Here is an 11,679-nt window from a genome sequence, read left to right on the forward strand (position 1 = left end):
TTGCTTTGTCTCAGTTCGAACTGCTGCTGTTCCAGGAGCACACGTAGATGCTCCTCCCAGGAGCAGTTTAATCTGGTGTGAACTGCCCCAGAGTTTTTTATTGCATCGCATTAATTTCATATATAGATGCGCCTGAGTTTGTCTTTGTTTTAGTTCCTTTGATTCTGATAACTCATACAAGTATATACAGTTAGGTACTGCTCTTCTTTTCTGATGAGGTAAATGGGAACATAATGTGACCTGCTTTATTTTCCTGCCCTGTATTCAAACCTCTTGTGTAATAGTCATGTTGCTTTTATGTCTGTGTTTGTTCATTCCTCTTATATTGGTGCCCAGAGGAAAAATCTATAGTTGTGAAGCTCCTAAGGGAAATGGGGGGTGGAGAGGAGTGGGGAGGGAAATACCACTCTCTTCTTCCTGCTTTTATAGAGCAGCTCACCAGTTTTATTTTCGTCTGCGTGACTTCCTCATTCACGTTGGACCAGTGAATGTTGGAATGAGATTTGATGAGTCATAATGCTTTGTGTTAAGTTTTATATATTCAAAGGTTGGAACTTGGGCCATGAAACTGCCACTTTGATTATGAGAGTTTTTGTCTGCCCAACTGTTGCAGCATGTTACATTTATATATGTTTCAGAAGTACCTACTTAACTGCTTAGCACTTTCCCAACCTCCATTTCTTGCCTATTGTTTATGTCAAAACAAACATTGGCTATCTGCATAACAGTTAAGTGCATAACCAATATGATTCATGCTCTCTGCTTTGTAATGTAGTTGGACGCTGCTGAACTGCATAATTGGTGAAATGGACTAGGAGCTGTCAATTTAACAAAGGCTACTTTTCGAGGCATAAGGTGCTCTGAGGACCAAAGTAAAGAAGCCTTTTAATGAGCTGCAAAAAGCTTAGCTCAGGCTGTGCCTGTAGTTAATAAGCATTGTTTACATTTATATTCAGGTCAGTACATAGCTTGTTTTCAGTCATGAGGCTATATGTTTAAGTGAACTACACTTTACCCCTTATCATAGTTGGGACATTTATAATTCCTTCATTAACTGGGTATTACAGAAGCCTGTGAAGAAAAAAATGCAGGTGGATTCTTGATAAAGTGATTGTAACTATGTGGAATAAACTGTTCTTTGGTGTAACATACTACTTAAAAAAACAAATGCAGTTATGTAATTCTAACTTTTCCTCCAATCTTCTGGATTACAGTTGCAGTCACACTTTATGGCTTTTCCTACTGTTTAGGAACCTTTTCATACAAATCTATGGAGCTCCTAAGGGATACTAGAGAATTAAGAAAAACTGAAGTGAGATCATAGAATTGTAGAATCATAGAAAATTAGACTTGGAAGGGACCTCAGGGTTAGGAACAGACATTACACACAAACAGGTTTAAGTGATCAGAAATTGGTTTAAGCCTGTAACAGAACAGACATTCAGTGTACATAAACCAGTTTCAAAATGGCCAAAATCAGTTTGAGATATACCTGGTTCAATGATGTAGTATCAGAGTTAACTGATTTGGCTCAAATCGGTTTATGTAATGTCTATCCCAGACTCTTTGCTGCTTTAAGATAAACCAGAGACCCCCAGCATCCTGGCGTGCTCTCTGGGCTGGGTGGGGCACTCTGTTCCACAGCAGGGCTGACCCCTCCCTTCTGCTCTGTAGCCAGAGTAGGGACTGGCCTTAGCAGAGACACTGGCTGGCATGGCCCCATTAAGGCAAAGTGGGCAGGGAGGGTGTTAATTCTTCTTTTCTTTGCCTCTTCCCCCACCGCAACTGGGGTCAGCCTGTCTGCTGGGGAGCAGGGGGGAGGGGGTTGCAGTGGTGGCCCCTGGAGCTGGCAGACCCTGGCTGCAGGGAAGGGACAGAGGGAGGAATTAACCCTTCTCCCTGCCCCCTTCATCTTATCGGGGTGAGTGCCATGCTGAGTGGGTTGTCCCACAGGGTTGGGAGGGGGGCTCTGTTCTGTGTTCGAGAGGACTCTCCCCTTCCTCCTCTCCCTCCCTTCCCCCTTGCTGCTGTGGGGCTGGGAGTGGGGGGCTCCGTGCCTGGCCCCAGAGCAGGGGTGGGGGGCAGGGGGAGGCCCTGTTCCATGCTGGGGGGAACTCTTCCCCCAGCTGCTCCTCCTCCCAACAGAGGGGCAGCAGTAGTACAGAGCTCAGCTGGGCAGTAAGTGGGTTGAGAGAGGGTGAGAAGTATAGGGATCCCACACACACACTTCCCATGGTGTGCAGCACCCACTGCCTGGCAGCAGCAGCAGGTGGGGAGGTCAGGGTGCTTGTGCCTGGTGCAGGTGTGGCTTTGGCCAGCACTGGGCGGGGGGAGGGAGTGGAGCCTGCCATATCCATGCGGCTGTGCTCCCTGTGTATGAGCCTGCAGTGGGGGAAGACCTGCTATTGAGCCAGCTGCTTCCCCCACTTCCTGCTGTGCAGGTTCTATGCTCTGCTGGGAGTGGAGGGAGCCCCACCCCCTGCTTCCCTACAGAGTCCAGTGCCAGGCTTCACTGTTGCAAGTGCAGAGATGCACGTGTGGTGCAGAGCCCCTGTGATAGAGGCAGCCAGTACTGCACTGGGGGCGAGGAGTGCAGCCCAATGCAGCCTGCCTGGCGGCTTCTATCCCCGTGGCTCTGTATGGCACCTGCAGCTCCACACTTGCAACGGGGAAGCTTGACACTGGACTCTATGGGGAAGCAGGGGGTGGGGCTCCCTCCACTCTCGGAAGAGTGCAAGACCTGCACAGCGGGGAGTGGGGGAAGCAGCTGGCTCTAGTGTGGGGCTTCCCCTGCTGTGAAGGCTGGAGCTGCAGGCTTAGGTGCAGGGAGCAGAGTCTGTAGGATATGGCAGGCTCCACTCCCTCCCCCCACTCAGCGCTGGCCGGAGCTGCGCATGGGCCAGGCATGAGCACCGTGACCTTTTCACCTGCTGATGCTGCCATACAACAGGGGCTGCATGCCATGGGGGGAGTGATGTGGGGATCCTTACACCCCTCACACCCACATACTGTCCAGCTGAGCTCCACACTCCTATTACCCCTCTGGGGAAAGGAGAAGGAGGGGGAAGGACCCCCTCAGCATGGAACAGAGCCCCTCCCCTCTGCCCGGGAGAGGGGGAAGAGTCCCCCTCTGGGGCCAGGCAGGCTCACAGAGCCCTGCTCCCTACCCCAACTCACCACGGGGTGGGGGGGAGGGGGGAGGAGAAGAACCTCCCCCCAGCACTGAACAGGGCCCCGCTCCTAGCCCTGTGGTGGTGGGGGAGAGGGAGGAGGGGGAAGAGTTCCCCTCTGGAGCTGGACAGCCCTGTGTGCCTGGACTGGTCCTGGCTGTCAGGGAACTGGCCAATCCCTTTCCCTCCTCAGTTTGGCTTCCCTGTGGAAGAGAGAGCTGCTTTAGGTCCCCTGGGTTTCTGGCTTGAGCCACTGCAGGCATGTGCCAAACATATATCCACCTTCAAACCGGTTCACTCTCTGCAGGTTCGACAAACCTGTAAAGATTGAATTAATTTTGGCTCAGGCTTTTTGAATGTCTGTCCCTAGCCCAGGAGTTCATCTAATCCAACCCCCTGCTCAAAGCAGGACAAGCCCCAACTATATCATTTCAGCAAAGGGTTTGTTGAGCTGGGCCTTAAACTTAAAATGACATACATTTGAAATGTTTCTACATGGAGCTAAGAGTACTTCACATGGCAACGTTAAAAATACATTTATTTATTTATTTTTTAATTTATTTAAATATCAGATCAGAGGTAGACTGAGATCCCTTTTTTTCTTAAGGTCCATACCCTCATGAGAATAGTGGAAAGTTGAGGCGTAATTTTGATCCCCAGTTAGGGTTGTATAAATGGAGAGACTTGAATTCAGATGCACAGCCTGCTTTTAAAATGTATATTCTCCCATTTTTTCACTTACAAGGACAATAAAAATATTTTATATTTTAGGGTTGTAAGTTGCTTTTAGATTAGAGTAGGATATATGAAACTGTGAACCTGCCCAGCTTCTAAAAGAAACTTTTATGATTCTATTTTTCCCCCTTGAATACATATTCCACTTAGACAAAATTTTAAAGACTATTTTGGTAAATTTTTTTGGGCAATTGCCTTGGCATCTGTTAATATAATCCCCATATACTACTGCAACAGGATATAAATTGGAACTCTGGGGAATCATTGATAATATTCAGTGAATAAGATGAGACTTTGAAGAACATGAGAAGAATTTCTCTGCTAATATTGCAAATGGTAGTGTAAGGAGAGGGAGGAATATTTAGGAGTTGGTTAAAGAGAACATAGTTCAAACTCCTTCCATAAAAGCCAGTTTCTTTATGCAAAGTGGTTTTTGTTGTTGTTTCATTGCCTGTAAGCAGTTGCTAATAAAAAAAAAAAAGTATTGCCAGGATAAAAAAGGTAAACTCTTCTATTGACCTTCCTCTCCCAGGCGCCAGGGGACTTCTCCCAATCCCGTGTTGCTAAGTTACAGCCCTCCTCCACTTCTTTCTTTCTTGTTAGCATCAAGGTCTCTCTCTTGCTCTTCACCTTAACTCCTCCACAGAAAAATACATGTAGTGAAAACTGATTTTTTTTTCTAAAATGTATTCAGTGGAGAATGCCTGTCCAGTTATGAATCAGACCTTTTTCTCTTTTAAAAAAATCCCTTTCCTATTTTGTCTTCTAACTCTGATTTGCTCCTTTGTGATCCTGTTGCTGTCCTGATTTCCTTTACATTATACTAGCTTGCGGGTCTTCCATGATCACTTCATTGCCTGTGATTTGAAAAGACTCCTTTCTACTCCTGACCTGTCCCTCACTTGTCTGTCTCTGAAATCTCTTCAATATTTTCCTGTAAGATTAAAATGACAGGGCAGAAATGGAAGTTCCCTACCTTTTCTCACCTTTCTCAGACACTGACGGCATCCTCCCTGCTTTGCCCCATCCCTCAACCCAGGTGTCTTTGATTTATCCCTCTCTCCCTTGCTTCTCGCATCTAAGTCTTACAGTTTCTTATTCTGTAATATTTTTATCCAGAATATTCAGTCCAACTCCTGACTTGGCTTCCCCCCCCACTCCTTCCCTATACTTGGTGTTCTTTTCAGACTCACTCGCTAGCTTAGATCAACTTCTTTCTCTGTGTTTCTTAACACATCACCTTTGAAGCTCTCCAGTGACTCCTCTTTTGAGTTGCACATTGTTTAAAGTCATTAAAGTCTATCATTATTTTACCCACTCTTGGAATATTTGCTCTACTATTTCATTGAATTACCCTCTTCTTTCCTCTGATAGCAAAGTGAGAGTTATTTTACCCATTTGTCTGTCTCTTGCAAGCCTCATGACAATTTCTGCATTGCTCCTTTTCCATAGAATATCCCCCATTTAGACTAGGCTGTTAAACAGTTACCTTTTCCACCTGCTCCCATTTTACCTACAGGGCTAGGTACAGACATTCAAAAAGCTTGAGGCAGAATTGATTTAAGTTATGTGACTTTTTTCCCCCCGTAAGTGGCATAGTTTAAATCAATAGCAAACAGAATACACATTTGCCTTTTGGGGGAGAGGGTGGCAAATCTTAGATTGGGTTTCACCATTTTTAAACCAGTCTGTGTATGCCAAAACTCTTCTGTCATGGGTAGTGACAGGTTGTGCGCTGAACTTCTGTTCTGTGATGGCTATAGACTGCTTTCTGATCACTTATGCTGGTAAAAGTATTATGTCTGTTCCTGGGCCAGAAGATCATCAGCTGATAAATACTGATCTGGGGTTCCTGATATTTTCAAAGAATTTAAAAGAACATTAAAAAAAAAAAATGGCAATCAAGTGAGACTGGCAGCTCCATGTAAACACCTGCTGTATTTACCTTTGTCCTCTCATCTCCTTTCACCTTCTGCTTGTTATGGTATCTTGTTTTAAATTGCAAGATTTTGGGATCTGAGACTGTTCCTATGAATCTATACTGAACTCAGTATAATGGGGACCTGATCCTGACTGCTCACCTTGGACACTAATGAAACGGTAAAGCAATACCATGTAAAGTGTCCAAAGAAAAATAATCTTGCTGCTATCAGTTTTGGGATGTTTAGTAATGACCGGTAAGTTTTAATCTTTATTCTTCTGTTGCAGAAAATTACTAACAAAAAAAGAGGAAAGATTCTTATTTTCTAACTAGGAGAACTCTTTGTGATTTGAATGGTTTGTGATAGTAGCTGTTCTCTTACAAAAGCGGAAAGATTTATTGTGTGAGCTCCTATTGATTTAACTTCTGGGTTGAAAGTTTTTACAATTAAGGATATAGCTTCAAAACAGTGGTCAGGAAACACAAAGAAAGGGCCTGAATCTCTTTTCTCTCATTCTCTTTATTCTAAAGCAGCTCTGTTAACTTCAGTGGAATTATACATGGATTGCATTTGAGTCAGTTAAAGGCACATCAGTCAGTAAAGTCTTTTGTCTGCTACTTTGAAAAGTGCAGGGTCTAAAGTGTAAGATAATGATGTATAATATTCTGTTAATTTGGGTGAATGGGACTTGTCTGTGGCATGTTGAGATATATAGATATATAATTTTTTTTTTTTTTTTTTGCTGTAAATGCTCTTTAGCAGAGCACTCCACATGTGCCATTAAGAATGATGATTCAGACAAATGGGAAGTCAGTTCCTAACATACTGTTTGGGGACCCTGTGCTACTGGAGGTGCCACATTTTGGCTGAGATAAAGCAGAAGTTCTGATGATTTGTGCTCATTAACACGACTATTGCAAACCTGGGAACAGGAAAAAGAAGCATTATCATAATCAGATTTGGGAACAAGATTCAGCACTGGTTTGAAAAGCTCTTGAGCTTTTCAGTCTCTTGGGTGAGCACTGGAATCGTAGGCTGCCTCCAGGGCTAGGGACAGATATTACACATACATGAATTTAAGTGATTAGAAACTTGTTTAAACCTGTAACAGTACAGAAGTTCAGTGCACACAAACCAGTTTGAAAATGGCTGAAACCAGTTTGAGAGAAATTTGGTTGAATGTAGTATCAGACTTAACTGATTTGGGTCAAATCGGTTCATGCAATATCTGTCCCAGACCCCTTCCTGCTTTAAATTTTAAATCAGAGTCCCCCAGCATCCTGGCATGCTTTCTGGGCTCGGCGGGGCGCTCTGCTCCAGAGAGCTGGACTGACCCCTCTCCTCTGCTCCCTGGCATCAGGTCTGACAGACTGCACGTACAGTAGGGTCTGCTTGGCTTCTTCCTGCTCCCCGACCCTCACTCCCTGCTCAAGCATGGATCTCCCCTCCCCTCTGCCTTACACAGAGACCTCTCAGCATTATCTAGCATACCACATGCTGGTTACAGTCTGTGCTGTGGGAGTCAGGACAAAGGCAGACAGGATTGTGTTGGCTTAGGGGTTTTCTGGAGCTAATCAACAGGTAGCTGGTAATGTCTCTCTGTTCCTTCCTTGGAAAAACTGTTTAAGAAGAGCTTGAACTAATGGAGAGAGGCTGTTGTTTTCTTAATGGGCTAATAAACACTGAGTTAGGGGTGATGAACACTTATCAACTCCCTGCTGTGGGGGGGACCCCTCCCTAATCAGAGTGTCATGCTGGGGCCTGGCCATGCCCCCCCTCAGCTCAGCACTGTAGAAGGAAGGGAGGGCTGCTCTAGTGCCCCCCCCCCCCCCCCCCCCCCCCCCCCCCCCCCCCCCCCCCAGCTTCTAGCCTGAGCCACTGCAGTCATGTGCTGGCATTTCTTCAGTCCAGAAGGGATGTCTTTTGTTTACAAAGTGGTTTAGCCTAAGCAGGTTAGATTAACCTGCAGAGATTGACTCAATTCATGCTCAGGCTTTTTAAATGTCTGTCCCTAGCCCAGATGTTATTTTTATAGCCCTACTAAGTTGTACCACTACAAAAATAACAAGTGCTGTGGGTTGCCATGTGTTCAGAGCCCCCTGGCTGAAGTGCAGCAAAGGCAAGCTGTCTAGCAGGGGGGCGATAGGAGGTGCTCCATAGCTTCATCCACCTGCTTTCCAGCCTCCTCAGCCTTCACGGATAGTCTTGTGAGCCAGGCTCCCAGGGAGCCTGAAAGCCCAACCTAGTGCTTCAGTGGGCTGCTGGTGTTCCAGTCCTAATAATTCTTTAAAGTTCCCAGGGTGTAGGCAACCTGCTCATCCTTATTGCTAGCAGCAAGGGTAATGGTGTTCCCTTCAAGATTCTGGTGTTTAAACAAAACTTCTGTCACAGATCTGCAATTTTTATCTTGGGACAAATACCTTTAATGTATGACATGTTATTATTTGTTGCAGAGTACTCCTATAGATCTCTCCAGAAATGTTGTGTCTGAAGGGGGATATAGCTTTTGGCCAACAGGTGTCTCTAGGCTTTAGCTGCCCTGTCCTGAGTGTGTTCTTTGGGGCTGGCATATCTCTAAATCAGAGCTTTCCAAACTGTGTGCCACGACACATTAGTGTGTCGGCAGCAGTGTGTAGGTGTGTCGCGCGAAATGCAGAAAATTTTGCGGAAGGGCACCGCGGAGCTCCCTTACTCGCGTCTGCTTCCCTTGGCCCCTCCCCCGGAACTGAATTACTGTCTCGCGAAATGATGCATGTCTAAAAAGTGTGTCACCAACATGAAAAGTTTGGAAAGCTCTGCTCTAAATGCTCTGAAAGAATCTTTGTGTTCAGTTTCCTGCCTCCTCAGTGGAATTGGAAATGCTCTTTTATTCTCAGGGGTGTTGCAGTAAAGGTAATGGACCCTTATTCTATGACCTGATATATCCCCAGAGAGGAACCTCCTGTTGAAAATTGATACTTGGTATATTTATGACATTAGAGGATGCATTTTAAGATTATTGGCTGTAAGGTTGAGAATGGAGAAGATCTGCCCTCTGTTACAGAAGGTCACTAAAATGCTCATAAAATGTTAATGTGCCAGCTATAAAAAAAATTGTTTGACTTTATTTTTTTTAATTTTTTTTATTATTATTATTTTATTTTTTTGTAATCCTTGATAAACAGTTTGGAATGTGCATTTAGACTAACACTGTTACTTGTATCTCTGACTTCTATGTGATTAGAAGGATATTGCAATTCTAACAAATGCATAAAGATATGGCTTTTATGATGCTTCTAGAATTCAGATTTATTAAATTGTTAGGGCTATGTTAAAATTGCCATTGCTGCTCAGCCTCTGGCCCATGCATGGGTTAATTCTAATACTTGCAAATAATGCAGAGCTAAGTCACTGGAAAGTAAGTCTTCTAGGGAGAGACATTACACAAATTGGTTTAAGTAATCAGAAAGTGGTTTAAACCTGTAACAACAGATGTTTGGTGTACACAAACCAAATTGAAAATGGCTGAAACTGGTTTGAGATAAACCTGGTTGAATGTAGTATCAGACTTAACTGATTTGGCTCAAACCGGTTTATGCAATGTCTGTCCCAGACCCCTTGCTGGTTTAAGATAAACCAGACACCCCCAGCATCCTGGCATGCTCTCTGGGCTGGGCAGGGCTCTCTGTTCCACAGCAGAGCTGGCCCCTCCCCTCTGCTCCCTGGCTGCAGCTCTGCAGAGACAGCAGGCATCCTTGTTCCCCACTCCTCCCCTCCGCCTTACAGACACCTCTTGGCATTAGCTAGCAGACCACATGCTGGCTATGGTCCCTGCTGTGGCAGACGGGACAAAGGGAGAAGCAGCAGGTAGCTGGTAATGTCTCTCTGTTGTCTTCTTAATGGGCTGATAAACACTGTTAACAATTTGCTGCTAGGCTGATCAGAAATGTCCTGCTTGGGTCTGGGCATGCACCACCTCAGCTCAGCACTGTGGAAAGGAGGGAGGGCTGCTCTAGGACTCCCCAGCTTCTAGCTTGAGCCACTGCAGGCATATGCCTGCATGTCTGAGCAGTTACAAAGTGATTTAGCTTAGCCAGGTTAGATTACGCTGCAAAGATTTAATCAATTCAGAAATTTGGAATCAATTCAGGCTCAGGCACAGGGCTGAGGTGGGGGGGAGGGGGTGTGGCCAGGCAGGATTAGCAAGGGGTTCTGTTTATCAGCTCTGTTATCCGCATTTATCACCCCATCAGAAAAAAAGCAGCCTCTCTCATTAGTTCAAACTCTTCTTAAACTACGAAGGAATGGAGGGACATTACCAGCTGAGCTTTCCTTCGCTCCAGAAAGCCCTAAGCCAACACTGCTGTCTACCATGGCACAGACCATAGCCAGTATGTGGTCTGCTAGCTATTGCTGAGGTGTCTGTATAAGGCAGAGCCTACAGGGGGTCCCTGCTTAGCGGGGAGGGAGGGAGAGCAGGGGGAAAGCAGGAGGGAACCAGGCAGACCTTGCTGTACCTGTAAGTCTGGAGCTGCAGCCAGGGAGCAGAAGGGAGGGGCCACCCCTGCTGTGGAGCAGAAAGCCCCGCCCAGCCCCCAGAGCATGCCAGGATGCTAGGGGAGTCTGGTTTAGCTTAAACCGGGAAGGGGTCTGAGGCAGACCTTGCTTATACTGGTTTGACTCAAATCGGTTAAGTCTGATATTATGTTCAACCAGGTTTATCTCAGACCAGTTTCAGCCATTTTCAAATCAGTTCATGTGCACTGAACATCTGTTCTGTTATGTGTTTGAACCAGTTTCTGATCACTTAAACCAGTTTGTGTAATGTCTGTCCCTAGCCATGGTGTCTGCTTCCTCTATTGTGGTACTGCCTTGAAGTTTGTGGGGACAGAGGCCTTTCATTCTGGGTTGGTAGTCCTCTTCAATGTTGTGGGTAACGACACAAGTTTTAAGATGGTAGTGAATGAGGTTGCTGATGTTTATGTCCTTTCTCAAGTTCCCAGGCCTTCAACACCTTGTGAAGTAAACTGTAATCACCTGAGAACCTCCCAAAGGGCAACATTTTTTTTTTTACTGAGATTAGTAATGGCCTCAGAGATGCCTAAAGCATCACTAACAGTTAAAGAACGGCTTGTCTTTCATCTATAAGAGCACTTAAGCATAAGGATTTTGCCTTCATTCAATGCAGGACAGAAAAGCTTAGGCAATCTGACAGTGTGATTGTTACAGGAGATGATTTCCATTATGAAAATAAACTTTAGATGTTAGAAAAGGCTTCTAACTCTTCTGAAAAGTCAGCTTCCCACACATCTGTCAGAAGCAAGTTACTTTACTTACCTGTTACCTATTTATACTGGAAGAGCATCTTTAGCACTGCTATTTTCATCCTGAGAAGCTAGGGAATATTGCTCTAGTACATGCCAAAAAGGTCTTTGAATGCATCTAGCATATGTTCTCTTATGTTATAATAGGAAGATTAGTAGTGTCCTTGTTTGGTTTTGTGTAATATAGTGTTTTTGTGACTGAGACATTGCATTAGTTTTGCAGTTTACAGGATAAGGTTACTGAGTTTTGCAGTTGACAGGATGAGGGTCTTAATGGGAGACATCACAGGGATCCTGGTTGTTTGCTTGCTGTGGGAAAATGTAGATTTTCTATTTTAAAGGAGAAAAAGATGGGAAATGGCAGGTTTCTCCTTGCAGGCTGGCAGAGTTCCAGCATGCAAGGGGCTGCTTGGGCTGGGGGAGCGAGAAGCAGGGAGTGCTGTGTGCATATGCACATGTACACATGCACATGGCAGCCAGACAGGGTGGTCAAGCAGCTCCCTCCAAGTAAGTCTGTTGGGGGGGGGGGGGACAGGCCCCCCCCCCCCC

The sequence above is a fragment of the Alligator sinensis genome, unplaced genomic scaffold (assembly GCF_000455745.1).
Source record: "Alligator sinensis unplaced genomic scaffold, ASM45574v1 scaffold84_2, whole genome shotgun sequence".
Classification (NCBI taxonomy): domain Eukaryota; kingdom Metazoa; phylum Chordata; order Crocodylia; family Alligatoridae; genus Alligator; species Alligator sinensis.